This window comes from Lynx rufus, unplaced genomic scaffold, assembly GCF_022079265.1.
Source record: "Lynx rufus isolate CCGP_SWC_20201006 ecotype Redwood Valley unplaced genomic scaffold, mLynRuf1.p SCAF_9, whole genome shotgun sequence".
Lineage (NCBI taxonomy): Eukaryota > Metazoa > Chordata > Mammalia > Carnivora > Felidae > Lynx > Lynx rufus.
Window position 1 is genome coordinate 98,952,120 of NW_025814897.1, and position 12,414 is coordinate 98,964,533.

Genomic DNA, 12,414 nt, shown 5'->3' on the forward strand with positions numbered 1-12,414 from the left:
CGGGTTCTGTGCTGACAGCTCAAAGCCTGGAGACTGCTTTGGATTCTGTGTCTCCCTCTCTCTCTCTCTGCCCTTCCCCCACTCAAGCTCCGTCTCTCCAAAAGTAAATAAACATTAAAAAAATAATAGTAAATAAACTGGCAATTTAATACTACATTTAATGAGTATTTTTATATTTATGTTCTACAGCATGAACCGATGTTCATTCATTTGCCCATCTTCTGGGCTTCTATTTTTCCAAGCACCAGAAAACAAAAATACATCTGTCATGTGCACCTTCCTTAAGCAATTTTAATCTGGCCCTTCTAAACAGTCATTAAAAATCTATTACCTTAGTCTGTTATTGATAATGTGTTCCTATTTCTACATGTGTAACAGGAGACCAAAACAATTTTTACAGGAAAAGATTCTCAGTCCTAATCTAAACCCAGCCAACAACTCTCAAATCACACACACTATGGAAGCTGCAGATGTTGGCTTTGATCCCTATGGTTTAGGAAGAATCACAACAATAATACATCACATAGCCATGAAAAGACTCCTTTACGATAAAGAACACATCCCTGAGCGTTGAACATGGGAGCCAAGAAGATTCAGAATGCTAATCTTCCATTTTACTAGGAGACCTTCAGCAATTTACCTAGTCTCCACTGATTATTTCTTCATAAAGAAAATGAAAATATACTCATTACAATGCCAGAGATACTGTTTTTTTTTTTTTTTTTTAACGTTTATTTATTTTTGGGACAGAGAGAGACAGAGCATGAACGGGGGAGGGGCAGAGAGAGAGGGAGACACAGAATCGGAAACAGGCTCCAGGCTCTGAGCCATCAGCCCAGAGCCCGACGCGGGGCTCGAACTCCCGGACCGCGAGATCGTGACCTGGCTGAAGTCGGACGCTTAACCGACTGCGCCACCCAGGCGCCCCCAGAGATACTGTTTTGATTAACTACCTGGGGTTTGGTTACCAGGGACCTCAGAAGTCATCTTTCTCATCTCCTTCATTTCTTAACAAGCCCATGCTTGAGTCATCCTACAAAGACAGTTACTGAGTCTTTGAAGAACATATTTCACAACCTTCCTCAGTAATATCCCAGTATCTTGTTGTCAGGAAGTTCTTTCTAATTCGTAATCTATATCCCTTCTGCTGCAATTAAAACACATTCCCTCTTGTCTTCTATGGGAAAAGAACATCTGCTTAATACCACCTGAACAATATCCCTTCAAGAGATTATAAAATATAGGAAGCCCATTTTAAACAGCTTCATGTAAATGCAACATGGCTTTAAATGGGTCATCTTAGACAAAGAACATGATTAAGAGTCTTAAATTCCCAGTTCCATCACTGACTTGCTCTGAAGATGATAGGAAGTTAAAACCAAGCAGATGCTGTACCTCAATTACCCCATCAGTAAAATGCAAATGATAAAACCAGTATGTTGGGAGAACTCAGTTCCTCAAAAAACTAAATATAAAGGCAAGAGATTCTCAATCCCAATCTAAGCCCAGCCAACAACTCTCAAATCACTCACTCTGTGGAAGCTGCAGATGTTGGCTTGATCTCTATGGGTTAGGAAGAATCATGACAATAATACATTACCAGATAGCCTTACAATTAATTACACGCCTAGGTAGATACCCAAAACAACTGAAAACAAGGACACGTACATGCATGTTTACAGCAGCGTTATTCATGATTTCCAAAAGGTGGGAGCAGTCCAAATGTTCTTCGATGGGTAAAGGAACAAATTATGATACATACAATACATATACAATACAATACAATATATACAATAGGTTACATATTGTTATGATTCCTCTTTTATAAGAAATTCAGAATATATCAACCTATAGATACAGAATGCAGACTGCTGATTTCCAGGGGCTGGTGAAAGGAGGGAAATGAAGAGAAACTGTTTTACTTTGGAGTAATCGAAATGTTTTGGAACTAAATAGAGGGTGGTGGTTACAAAACATTATGAATGTATTAAACACCACTGAACTGTTCACTTTAAAATGGTTAATTCTGGGGCGCCTGGGTGGCGCAGTCGGTTAAGCGTCCGACTTCAGCCAGGTCACGATCTCGCGCTCCGCGAGTTCGAGCCCCGCGTCAGGCTCTGGGCTGATGGCTCAGAGCCTGGAGCCTGCTTCCGATTCTGTGTTTCCCTCTCTCTCTCTGCCCCTCCCCCGTTCATGCTCTGTCTCTCTCTGTCCCAAAAATAAATAAACGTTGAAAAAAAAAAAAGGTTAATTCTGGGGCACCTGGCTGGCTCAGTCAGCAGACCATGTGACTCTTGATCTCAGAGTTGTACATTCAAACCCCACATTGGGTTTGCAGAATTACTTAAAAATAAAATTGTTTAAAAACTTTTTTTAATGTTTATTTTTGAGAGAAAGAAACAGAGCATGAGTGGGGGAAGGGCAGAGAGAGGGGAAGACACAGAATCTGAAACAGGCTCCACCCTCTGAGCTGTCAGCACAGAGCCCGACATGGGGCTTTAACTCTGGACCAGTGAGATCATGACCTGAGCCAAAGTCCCAAGCTTAACAGACTGAGCCACCCAGGAACTCCTAAAAATAAAATCTTTTAAGGGACGCCTGGCTGGCCCAGTCAGTATAGCTTGCGACTCTTGATCTCAGGGTCATAAATTCAAGCCCCACATTGGGCATGGAGCCTACTTAAAAAAAAAAAAAAAAAAAAAAAGTAAATAAATAGCACCTGGGTGGCTCAGTCGGTTAAGTGTCCATTGTTTTTTTTTTTTTTTTAAGTTTATTTTGAGAGAGACAGAGACAGAGAGTAAGTGAGGGGCAGAGATAAAGGGAAACAGAATCCCAAGCAGGCTCCGCACCATCAGCACAGAACCCGATGAGGGGCTCGAACTCACCAACCACAAGATCAGGACCTGAGCTGAAACCAAGAGCTGGACGCTTCACCAACTGAGCCACCTAGGCACCTCTAAGCGTCGGACTCTTAATTTTGGTTCAAGTCTTGATCTCACGGTTCATGAGTTCCAGCCCCACATCAGGCTCTACACTGATAGTGCGGAGCCTGCTTGGGATCCTGTCTCTCTGCCCCTCCCCTGCTCATGCTCTCTCTCAAAATAAATAAATAAAAACTTTAAAAAATAAATAAATAAACAAGGGGTGCCTGGGTGGCTCAGTGGTTAGGCATCTGACTTCTGCTCAGGTCACGACCTAGTGGCCTGTGAGTTCAAGTCCCACATTGGGCTCTGTGCTGACAGCTCAGAGCCTGGAGCCTGCTTCAGATTCTGTGTCTCCTTCTCTCCCTCTGCCCCTTCCCTGCTTGTGCTCTGTCTCTCTCTCTCAAAAATAAAAAAAAAATTAAGAAAAAAATTTTAATTAATTAATTAATGGTTAATTTTGCATTGTATGAATTTCACCTGAATAAAAAAAAAGGGGGGGGAAGGCTAGAAGAACTAGTGGGGACAATATCCATAAAATGCTTATTAGCCCTTCCCAGAGAAGTCACCATATAAAATTCTAGGTAGACTGGTAGCCAAAACGTTTAATATTATCTCATTATGGCCTATTAGACTCTAAGCAAAGAATATGTAAATGGGAAACAAAACAGAAACCAAAATAAAGTCTAGAGTCATATTTATACGTACTCTATATGGCAGTAAGAACCAATAAATAAGTGACTGAATAAAGAGATAAAGTAGGGGCGCCTGGGTGGCTCAGTCGGTTAAGCGGCCGACTTCAGCTCAGGTCATGATCTCACAGTCTGGGAGTTCAAGCCCCATGTCTGGCTCTGTGCTGACAGCTCAGAGCCTGGAGCCTGCTTCAGATTCTGTGTCTCCCTCTCTCTCTCTCTGTGCCCCTCCCCTGCTCATGCTCTGTCTCTGTCTCAAAAATAAATAAACACATTTAAAAAAAAATTTTTTTTTTAATTTTTTTTTTTTCAACGTTTATTTATTTTTGGGACAGAGAGAGACAGAGCATGAACGGGGGAGGGGCAGAGAGAGAGGGAGACACAGAATCAGAAACAGGCTCCAGGCTCTGAGCCATCAGCCCAGAGCCTGACGCGGGGCTCGAACTCCCGGACCGCGAGATCGTGACCTGGCTGAAGTCGGACGCTTAACCGACTGCGCCACCCAGGCGCCCCTAAAAAAAATTTTTTTTAAGATAAAGTAAATAACCAAGCACATGAGCAAATTGACTATAGCAACAATGACCACAGGAAAGCAATACGAAAAAATAAAAGTAAGGAATAAATTTTAAAAGCCAAAATACAAAGACACATTAAGTAGGGAATTGAAAAGAGAAGCTAATGACAGCAAAACTAAAAAGTACATAAACCCTTAAATTCCAAGGCCACATATACAAATCATGAGAATCACTACTCTTTCCATTCTGCAGTTACCCTCATTCCTTGACCTCTTCTCCCCACCCCACCCCCCCACCCCCCGGCTTTTTTTAAACCTCTTTCTCCTTTAATCCAACCTCCTGGCAAGACACCAAGGCTAGGCCACCAAGAAGAAAATAAAAAGGTATCATTCCTATCTTCATGGACCTTATTATATTACTTCTTCTTAAAGTATTACTTCTTCTGGGAAGACAGACATGCTAATTACCAAAATATACAGACCATCTCCACTTCCTCCCATCCCACTTTTTAAATCCACTTCAGTGGATTTCTGAGGTTTCCTCAAATTCTTTGGATCTTGACTGGGAACACTCTCCTGCTAGTCTATACACACATTCTCTGTAGGTAATCTTACCATTTTCCTTGACTGTAAATACCACCTCTCTACCAAGAGCATCAGATTTACTGCCAGCACCCCTGCCAGCAGCACTCAAAGGCTCCTTGCTGGATGTCTCCACATGTTTTTAACAGAAAGCTCACACTCAGCAGGGCTTAAGTTGAGGTCTTCCTCCTGCTCCCCAACTCTAGTCAAAATCTGCTCCTCCTCAAATGTTTCCATCTCAGAAATGGCAACTTCATCTATCCAGATGCTCATGCCAGAAATCTGAGAATCATACTTGACTTTTCCCTCTTCCCACATATTCAATCCATGATTAAGTCTTGCCTGTCCTAATTCTAAAATATCTATTGGAAAAAAAAAATGTATCTATTCATTTTTTCTACTTCCTCCCATCTCCATTGCCTACAGCCTAGTCCAAGCCATGATATGGTCATCTTTTGCCTGGACCACAAAAAGACATCTTTAACCATCATACTTCCCCCACTTCTCTTTCAAATTTTCCAAATTCCAAAATTTTTCCCACAAATTTCCAAAAGTTTCCACAATGTAGCTGGAGCAACCTTTTAAAATCATATATTAGGGTCACAACACTCATACTTAAAACCTTCCAACACTTCCAGTTATATTTAGGAAAAAAGTCCAAAATCCTTAACACAACCCTGCCTACGTCTCTATCCTCATCCTGTGCCCCTCTCCTTCCTTCCCCACTGCTCACTGTACTCCAGCCACACCAATCTTCTTCCAGCTTCTCAAACTGTGCCACGTTCCTTCCTACCCCAAGGCTTTCATACATGCTATTCCCTTTGCCTTTCCCTTTCAGCCTTCTAATCTCTGCTTAAATATCACGTCTTCAGGAAACTTTTCCCAAGGCTCCAATATAATTCAGGGTCCCCTACTATAATCTCTTTTTTACTTCTCCATCATAGGACTTGATACACTTTGCAATTACACATTTATTAGTGTATTTTTTGTTTACCATCTCTCTCCCCTATGGACAACAATCTCTAGAAGAGCATGGACAGAGTCTATTTTTGTCACTCTAGTCTTAGTACAGTGGTAGTAGTTTAGAGAGTTTAGAATTGTTTAAAGTAGTTTAGAATCAGTATAATTTAGGGATTAAGAGCAGGAGACTATGGAGCTAGACTGCTTGGATTCAAATCCTGGTGCTGCCACTAACTAGGCTCTAAGACCCTGGGCAAACTGCTTAACCTCTCTCTGTGCCACAATTTCCAGATCTACGAAATGAGGAAAATAAAAGTACCTACACCACAAAACTGTAAGAATGAAAAGAATTAATGACACAAAGCACTTGGTACAGTACCTGGCACAAAGCACTTCAATAAGCACGGTTCTGATCAGCTCTTATTATGGTACTCATAACACCTACCACAGTGGTAGACAACATTTACTGAATGAATGGATGGGTTAATTAATTAAAAAAAACAAGACTCCACTATCTTCATTAAATAGGTTTTTTAAATGACAGCACAGGAATTTTACACAGACTTCAGAGAGGAAAACAAAAACGGATAGTTAAGGTAAAGACTGAAGCACCCACAATTTATGATGGCATAAAGGGACAAGAGGAATAAAAAACTAACTCTACTGCATTCCTGTACCACTATATGAAATACAAGTTCACTCTTCCAGAAGTTTACCCAAGTTGATTTGGTAACTTTGACTTTTCCCTAAATATCATTTTCTTCCATGCCTTTAGACAACTTCTTCCAAATCGTTCAAGTACTAATCACAGTTCAAATACATGGTAAAATTCAGATGCTAAAATTTACTACCTGTTTGGCAAAGAAATGTTTTTCTGTTCCTAAAATAGCACTGGACTGTTTTACCATACATATTACAGAATCCTCAAAATTCCGTCATGTCTCTTCTACTTGGAATTCTTTCAGACACTGTTGCTTTCTAGGTTTCTCTCTCCCAGTAAAGACATACCCTCTCACTTTAACTTGAAGCACACTGAGGGAAAGGAGAAACAAATACACTGCTTGAACTTCCTGTTTCCTGTTTAAGTTTTCTCAGAAGACACTGAACTTCAATCTAAGCATCACTACTGTTTGTAGTCCTTTTGGGGAACATACAATCTTTAAGGTGTTATAATAATAATATTGAAAACAATAACAGGTGGCATATATAGCACTATCTGCTGTTCTAAATGCTTTACATATATTCTCTCATTCATTTCTCACAATTGTATGGTATTCTACACATGAAGAAAGGCACAGAGACTTTAAGTATTTACGTAAGTTGCAGAGTTAGTAAATAGTGGTCCTGAGATTTGGACTCAGACTGCCTGGCTCCAAGAATCAGTGCCACTAGGCTGTTATTCAAGAGTCTGGGAAGACATATTTTTCTATCCTGTTTTCACTGGTCAGCTAGGCTGAAATACTCCAAATCTCTCCCCAAATCAAACAGGCATATTAATCCTCTGCAACCCAGCAAAATTTCAAATGTTTCATTATATCATAAGCATATACACCTAAAACAAAACAATGTTAACTCATGGGAAACTACACGTTCTATCCTGGGAAGCAGAAATAAACAAATAATGAAATAATGAAATGTGAAATTTGCCTCAGTTAATTCGACAGACAGACATATGATTCCAATAAGCAGCAGTAAAAAAAATGCTACAAAACACTTTTAATATCTTGAAAGGTACTAAACAAGATTATAAGTACATATTATCATATACACATACTCAGCAGCAGCAGCCTACATTTTCCCTCTCTCAATTTCACTACAATCCTTCTAAATCTTTCCCCTTATATAAGGCTAAGTACTTCAGCTTAGTCTCTGCTACAAATAAATCTGAAGTCATGTATCCAGTGTTTAAATTCACTGAACTCAAATTCCAAAGAATAATTATTTTAGAAAAAATTAACAAATGAAAACTAATTAAATTCAGGTCACATTAGAAGTAAAAATTAAACTCATTAGCCAAGCATGCTGGACATTTCTAAGTCATAGCGATCCTTTATTATGCCAAATCCAGTGTCACCATACACTAAGTAACAAATATTACATACAGCAATTTTATCTTTTTTTTTTAATTTATTTTGAGAGAGAGAGAGAGAGAGAGAGAGAGACAGAGGCATGAGAGCATGCATGTGGAGGAAGGGCAAAAAGAGAGGGAGAGAGAGAGAATACCAAGCAGGCTCTGCACTGTCAGTGCAGCCCGGTGAAGGGCTCGAACTCACAAAGTGTGAGATCGTGACCTGAGCTGAAATCAAACACTTAATAGACTGAGCCACTCAGGCACCCCACATGTAGCAATTTTAAATGAAGACTTCCACTGTGATGGCAGAAAGAGAACCTTAATTTACTGAATCATGATATGTTGTGATTGCAACTTTTTAACAGGATTAAAGATGCCATGACTGAAGACTCCACTCTCCCCATGAACACCCAGCGCCCTCCTCACTTCTTCATCTTGCTGTCAGCCCTTGTTTCTTTCAGAGCACAGCCTAAATTTCAATATCCATCAGATTCCTGGTCAACTCTGCTCCCCACTGGAATAAACTCCATAAGAGTAAGAATATTCATGTCTACTTTTGTATCCCACCATCTAATGAGCATTCAATAAATATTTGCTAGATGAACAAAAGTCTGAAAAGGAAAGGGCTGAAACACAGAGTCACAATCAAGAAATAGTTCCAGGGCACCTGGGTGGCTCAGGCAGTTAAGCATCAACTCTTGATTTCGGTTTAGGGCATGATCTCACAGTTCATGAGATAGAGCCCCATGTGGGGCTCTGTGCTGACAGTGCAGAAACTGGAATTCTCTCTCTCCCTCTCTCTCTGCCCCTCCCCTGCTCTCACACATGCATGCATGCACTCAACAGTTCTTGGGCGCACACACTGTCTCTCTCAAAATAAATATACTTAAAAAAAAAAAAAAAGAATAGGGGAGACTGGACGGCTCCATTGGTTAAGCATCAGAATCTTGATTTCAGCTCAGGTCATGATCTCATGGTTCGTGAGATCAAGCCCCACATGGGGCTCTGTGCAGACAGCATGGAGCCTGCTTGGGATTCTCTCTCCTCTCCTCTCCCCTCTCTCTCTCTCTCTCTCTGCCCCTCCCCCACTCACACGGCTGCTCTCTGTCTCTCAAAATAAATAAACAAACTTGGAGTACCTGGGTGGCTCAGTTGGTTGAGCATTCGACTCTTGATTTGGGCTCTGGTCATGATCTCATGGTTTGTAAGATCAAACCTCCTTTGTGCTCTGCACTGATGGTGTGGAGCCTGCTTGGGGTTTTCTCTCTCTCCCTCTCTCTCTGCCTCTCCCCCATGCTCTCTCCCTCTCTCTCAAGGTAAATAAACAAACAAACTTAAAGAAGAAGAAGAAGAAGAAGAAGAAGAAGAAGAAGAAGAAGAAGAAGAAGAAGAGGAGGAGGAGGAGGAGTAGGAGGGGCACCCGGGTGGCTCAGTTGGTCAAGCATCCAACTCTTGATCTCAGCTCAGGTCATGATATCATGGTTCGTGAGTTTAAGCCCTGCATCGGGCTCTGTGCCGAAGCCCTGAAGCCTGCTTAGGATTCTGTTTCCCTCTCTTTCTGTCCCTCCCCTGTTTGCTCTCTATCACTCTCAAAATAAATTAAAAAAAAAAAAAAAAGAAAAAAAGAAAAGAAATAGTTCCAAAAGGTCTGATAGGGATACATGTACCTTAGGAAACAACACAGCACAAGAACAATACTCAATAAAGAAAGGAAAAAGTTTAGGTGGAGAAGTGGAGATTATCAACCCTAAGAAAAGACAGAGAACAAAATGGAAAAGATACTACATTAATCTATAGACACACAGGCAGGACTAACTGGAAGACAGGGGGTAAATATTCTCAGCCTCACCCCATCTACACATACAGCACTTAAAACTTCTCTTTCACTGGCACTTCCAGGCATTCACTCCTTTCCACACACATTAGTTAAGCTCCCCCAATGCTGGTTTAATGTTTGTCACCTCTATCCTCCATGACTGTCAGGCATAATGTTGCCTTAAAAGAAACAAGTTGTCCAAGAACTTAGATGACTGCTCACCATTGCTGTAAGATAGCACAGCAGTTAATATCTAAAGAGCACTTTATCTTTTTAAAGCAGTTTCACATACTTTTTTCTCAATAGAAATATTATGATAAAAGTATTATCTTTCCCATTCTCTAAACACAGGCTCATAAAAGTATTCAAAGCCTTGTTTTTAAATCCCAACTCTGCTACATACTTGCTGTGTGATCTTGGTCAAATTACGTACTCTGAGTTCAGTATCCACTGGGAAAATAATATCTACCTTAAAGGGCTGTTGTATTAAATGAGATAATGCCTGTGAAGAACATGACATAGTAAATGCCCAGTAAAGGGGAGCAACCTTCCCTACAGTCTCCTTAAATAATTTGTAAAGGATTTCTCAGCTATGAAGTGTATAAGCCTAGGACTTAAATCCAGGTCTCCTGATTCCTTAATCTGTTTTCTTCACACTACATCATTTTGGCAGACTGCCACATACTACTGGGCACATAAATACTTTCTGACAATAACTGATCACAAAATTTTTATCTATCAGTAACTAATTTTAGCTTTGCAAAAAGGGGGAAAGATAGATCTAATTAACTTTGGGGTGGGGGGAGAAGGGGCTTGAAAATATAAAATATAAATCACCCCCAAACCACAGGACAAGTTGTACCATAGTACTTCTGTACAAACAGAAATTATGACAAGAAACAGAAAGTTCTCTCTGGGTTTATGAGGAACAATTGGAGAAGGAAACAAGAATGACTGATTAAAGGAACTTAAGGAGTTTTGGGGGCCGGGGGGGGGGTTGTTTATTTTGTTCTGTTTGTTGGTTTGGGGGTTTTTTTGGTAAACCAAACCACTGGGCAAAAAGATCTGCATCCCATTCCAAAATAACTCTATCAAGGCTGAGACGTATCTTTAAAAAAAGAGACTTCAGTGTGCTAACAACAAAACTTTTTCTCAAACTGCTTTCAGAGCAGGATAAATGGGAATAGTGAGATACGTTGTCAACATTCATGAAGATCCCTGAAGATCATAAATGTAGGGACTCAGTATTAATAAGAAGCAGAAAGAAGCATGATCATAAGAACAAAAGTCTGGCTTGCTTAGCCGGAAGAGCACGCGATTCTTGATCTCAGGACTGTGAGTTCAAGCCCCACACTGGATGTGGAGCTTACTTACAAAAAAAAGAAAAAGAGAAGAAAAAGAAAAAGAATAAAAGTTTCATAAGCTTCCTAACATGTATTGAAGATAATTTGAAAATTATACAATATAAAACCAAATTATTACAGTTAATAAAAATAACTTGTAGTTTTCAAGTGATACATATAATTAATCTTTTCCAAGGTAGAATATACCTCCTTCCAGGACAAGCTATAGAAGATATTCAAAGAAGTTCACATCTTTAATAATCCTCAAGAACTTTCTCACGAAAAGATAGAACAATTAAGTCACATTCTGAACCCATAAATTTCTGAAAGGAAATGCTAGAAGAGAGCCTGATCTGACACTGACAGAACAGCGCAAGATTTAACCAAGAAAGGTAAATTGTGGAGTGAATTTCTATCACAAAGCAGGGTAGAAGCCAATAAGCTCTATCCCTATAACCTCACCACCAGCACCACAACCAAATTTCTTGTCTTCCTCAATTCAACTTAAACCTCTGCTAATTATTTCCTATAGAAACGTAACAAAATGTTGCTAACATTTTTTGTGACACTCCTAGCAAACTCCATCTTTATTTAGCATTCGTTAGGAGTCACTGAGATACTACATTAACTACAAATTCTGTGCAGAATCAATTCCCAGGAGATAACGTCGCTTCCTTCACTAAATGCTCTCCTCTGATACACGTTCTCTTCTACCATAAAAACTTTTTCAGAGAGCACACATTCTTAGCCTAACTTCCCAATCTAGGTTCTCCAGTCTGGTGGCTCTTCTTTAATCCCTTTCTGGAAGTTCTGAGGTCCTGGTAACTAGGAAATCACTGATGACCAAGGACCCCACGCTTAGATATTGCTGACCTCAAAATCAAAAACATTAGAGGAACGATAACCTTTCCACAACTCATATTAGAATTCTAAAATTGTTAAAAACAAAACAAAACAAAACACATACTTGTATAGTTTCCACCCAAGGACTAGAAATTTAATCTGTTCTCTTTTTAAAACCACTGTCCTACTGATTTTACATACTACGGAAATACTTATTCAACCTAAAACCACCTCTAGCCTGAATATTTTTTTTCAACAAAGAAGCTACACAAATTAGGATCGTGACACTGAATCCAATGAAAATAAAATGAGTAAGAACGCTTAGTCCCCAAAGTTTCTAAGTTGACAGAGAAAAGGAAAACATAATGGAGATGCCAGAATTTTAACTTTAAACTTAAATATCTCAATATTTGAATGAATCCTACACAATGGCTGTTTAGTATACGCACAACTAAACCACTAATCGAATATGATAAAATTGTTCTGAAAACGACTCCTTGGGTTTCCTTTGGATTCTTCCTAGAAAGCAAACTCTTCAGGACAAATATCTGATTTGAAAATCTTCACCAATCCTCCAACCTTGGACATTAACCACTTAACAACACAGTTGGAAGATTTCCATTGAGAACAAGCTGGGGGGGGGGGGGGAGAAATAAGTATCAACCAGAAAGC

General features: G+C 39.8%; 1 protein-coding gene across 8 annotated transcripts in view; it reads right to left on the bottom strand.

The window, feature by feature from the left end:
* AMBRA1 (autophagy and beclin 1 regulator 1) overlaps positions 1-12,414 on the bottom strand; it is a 179,506-nt gene that overhangs the window by 166,082 nt on the left and 1,010 nt on the right. The gene's annotated exons all lie outside the window — the stretch shown is intronic.